The sequence below is a fragment of the Otolemur garnettii genome, unplaced genomic scaffold (assembly GCF_000181295.1).
Source record: "Otolemur garnettii isolate 467f Iridium unplaced genomic scaffold, OtoGar3 scaffold00148, whole genome shotgun sequence".
NCBI lineage: Eukaryota > Metazoa > Chordata > Mammalia > Primates > Galagidae > Otolemur > Otolemur garnettii.
Window position 1 is genome coordinate 3641470 of NW_003852543.1, and position 4146 is coordinate 3645615.

Consider the following 4146-nt stretch of genomic DNA (forward strand, 5'->3'; position numbering starts at 1 on the left):
GTTGGGTTTGAACCCGCCACCTCTGGCATATGGGGCTGACATCCCACTCCTTTGAGCCACAGTGCCACTCTGTTTTAAAATTTTTATCTTTAGGCTCTGTGCCTGTAGCTCAAGTGGCTAGGGCCCCAGCCACATACATCAAAGCTGGAGAGTTCAAATCCAGCCCAGGCCCGCCAAACAACAATGATAACTACAACCAAAAAATAGCCAAGCATTGTGGCTGGTGACTGTAGTTCTAGCTACTTGCGGGGGCTAAGGCAAGAGAATCACATAAGCCCAGGAATTGGAGGTTGCTGTGAGCTGTGCTGTCACAGCACTCTACCCAGGGCGACAGCTTGAGGCTCTGTCTCAAAAAATTAATTAATTAATTAAATAAAATAAAATTTTTATGTTTAGAAGGTGTGAGCACAAGTTAAAAGCTTTGTCACATTCTTCACATTTGTAGAGTTTTTCTTCAGGATGAATTCTTTTTTATACAGAAAATTGTGACGAGGCGTGGGTAAGGCTTTGCCATATTCTTTACATTCCTAGGATTTTTCTCTGGTATGATTTCTCGTATGTTTAGCAAGGTTTGAGGTCCAGTTAAAAGCTTTGTCACATTCTTCACATTCGTAGAGTTTCTCTCCAGTATAAATTCTTTTATGTATAGAAAGGTAAGAAGAGTTCTTGGTAAAGGCTTTGCCACAGGCTTCACATTTGTAGGGTTTGTCTCCGGTATGAATTCTTTGATGTAGAAATAGGTGTGAGTTCTTGGTAAAGGCTCACATTGGTAGGGTTTCTCTCCAGTATGAATTTTTTTATACACTCAGTTTGAGTGTGAATGAGAGGTTTTGCAACATACTTCACATTGGTGGGGTTTCTCTCCAGTATGAATTCGTCTGTGTACAGAAAGGGCGAGTACCAATTAAAGCCTTGTCACATTCTTCACATCAGGAGGGCTTTTCCCCTATAAAAATTCCTTTATGTACACTCCCCCATGAGTTTTGTTTGTTTGTTTGTTGAGACAGAGTCTTACTATGTCACCCTTGGTAGAGTGCAGTGGTATCACAGCTCATAGCAACCTCAAACTCTTGGGCTTAAGCTATTCTCTTGCCTCAGTCTCCCAAGTAGCTGGGACTACAGGCGACCGCCATGATGCTTGGCTATTTTTTTTGTTGCAGTTGTCTTTGTTGTTTTAGCTGGCCCAGGCTGGGTTCCAACCCGCCAACTTCAGTGTATGTGGCTGGCACCGTAACCACTGTGCTACAGGCACCGAGCCAGCCATGAGTATGAAGGCTTTGCTACATTCTTCACATTTGTAGGGTTTCTCCTTAGTAGGAATTCTTTGATGTATAGAAAGTCGTGAGTACCAATTAAATGCTTTGCCATAGTCTTCACATTTGTGGAGTTTCTCTCCATTATAAATTCTCTAACGTTTAAAAAATTTTGAGCTGTAGTTAAAACATCTGTCATGATTTTCACACTTGTAGGTTTTTTTCTCCAGTATGAATTTTCTTATGATTAGAAAGGTTTGAGCAGGACTTAAAGACTTTGCTACATTGTTTACATCTGTAAGATTTCTCTCCATTACACATTATCATATGTTTAGAATATGTATGAAGAAATGAAGGACTTTCCCACATTCTTTACATTGAAACGTATTTTCTACTGTATGTATCATCTTATGTTTATTTAGATTTGAAGATTTTCTGAAGACTTTGAAGCATTTATTACATTGGAAGATATGTCCTTGAATGTTACCAGACCCTCAGTATCCAAGGCCCAAGTTCTTCTGTATGCCTTGTCATGTTTACATACTCAAGTTCCCAAATGCTCCTTCATTTCCCAGCATCTGGGGTGTCCCAGCCTCCTTCCTACAGATCTCCCAGTACCCAGGAGTCACAGGGTAACAGAAGGTACAGTTGACACAGCTGGGTCCTCCTAGAGATGCAACAGTGAAGCGGGGACCCAGGCTTGGTCGCTTTCACATCTTCATAGGTGAAAGAAGAGGTCAGGCAGGGTAATGTAACTTTTCACTATATGTCCTTCTATTCTGTTTGATTATTTTTTTTTACAATGATTATGTATCACTTTTATAGTTTAAACATAATAAAGTGTTTTTATTGAAAAAAAGTACTGAAGATGTCCATTGAGATTTGAGTCAGGACTTTCCTAATATTTATGTCAAAGTACCCAATTCAGTGAGAGAAGTGTTAAGGTGGAGTTGTTCTTATGGTGTGGAGTAGAACCCCCTTTTGGATAGAGAAGTAGGTTTGAGTTCAAGCCATAGCTTTGCTCTGTAAAGGGTTTGTGGCCAAGGGCAGTGGCCGAGCCTCTCTGTGCCCTCCACTTGGCCTTGGGCATCTCTAGGCCATCTCTAAGAGTGTAGGGCCATCTCTCAGTTGAGCTGCTCCCTCCCTGTCCTGTCCCCAGCCACCTGGTGAGAAGGGAGCTATCCTCTGGTGGCATTTCCAAGCACTTCTCTTATTATTTTTTTTAAATTTTCTTTATTGGTGCTTTTTAAATTCCAAAATGAAAACATCTTAGTAACCAGGGATGCCAGTCTCAAAATGTATAGAGCCAGCTTACCTCCATGGAAGCTAACCCTTCCCCCTCCCCTGTACCTGGAGGCAGGCAACATTAGCACCAAGGGTGCAGGGCTTTTCTTCTCACCTGCACCTACATGCAGAGGACTCCAGATGTTGGTGGGCCGGGGGAATGGCTGTTTAACCAAGATCGTGTGTATGCATGTGAGTGTGTGTATAAAATGTTTTCCCCTGCATCTTGACAGTACCACAGGCCGCTCTACCATTAGAAGATACAGATAGAACTATACTTTGTTTAAAATTTCTTTCAGCATGTATTTATTCCATAAATAATTTTATACAAATGAAAACATGATATATGCTTTTCTTTGTTTTTTTGTGATGTTGTTTTTCCTTTACATGTCCCCTCCCCCCACCATTTCGCTGCCTTCTCCCCCCTTCTTTTCTGTGTCCTTCCTCTCTCTTCTCCACTCCTCCACCCCACCATGTCCACACAAATACACACACATAACCTTGTATGTTTCTTCCAGAACTTTCTCCTTGCTGACATAAGCAGATCAGATTCATATACCCATGTCTATATGTGTTTGTATATGTGTGAACATATGTAGATAATATAAAAAATTTTGGCTGTTCTTTGTTTTACAAAAATGGAATTATGTTACTTTTATTTATTTATTTATTTTTGAAACAGAATCTAATTCTGTTTCCCTGGGTAGACTGCCATGGCATCATAATTCACAGCAACCTCCATCTCTTAGGCTCAAGAGATCCTCTTGCCTCAGCCTCCCCAGTAGCTGGGATTACAGGCACCTGCCATGATGTCCAGGTAGTTTTTCTATTTTTAGTAGAGATAAGGTCTTACTTTGCTCAGGCTGGTCTCAAACTCCTGAGTTCAGGTGATCCACTTGCCTTGGCTTCCCAGAGTGCTAGGATTATAGGTGTGCGCCACAGCACTTGGCCTAAACCCACATCTTTGCACATGTCTCATGGAAAGCCTACAAATCAAGTACAGAGCCCCTGACCCTTTCTCTCACTGCTGCACCCTGCCCCACCTGCACCCAGCTCTCCACCCATTACAAATATTCCCTCTGTTCCAGCCTCTACTCGTTGTGCTGCGGCAAATGACTTTTTCATGTGCACTAATGTGCTGGGGTTTTTATTTCTGGAATTGCAGCATTGAAGAGTAAGTGTATTTTTTATTGTAGTACAGGTTGCCAAGTGGATGTTTACAAAAACCTGAAGCAGTGCCATGTAATGGGATGAGAGCCCCTCCAGGGACAGCTGTCCCTGCTGCTCCCTAAGATCTCGAGTAAATATAGTGTGGTGACGAATATGCATTTATCCAACCACCACAATGTTGGAGCATTTTTCATATATTTAGTGACCATTTGGATTGCTTTTCTGTGAGTTTTTATTCATTGAAAAAACTTGGGTTTTCTTTTCTTGCAAATTTTTAAGAGTTCTTTGTATAGAACAGTCTTTTAGAGATAGCATTTTCCTAATCTGTCTCTTTGTTCACTTTGCATATTGCATTTTTTACCATAGGAAAGTTTTAAATTATTTAATAATCTCACACTTCTGCCTTCTGAATTTCCTCCTTTGGCTAGAAACCAATCTC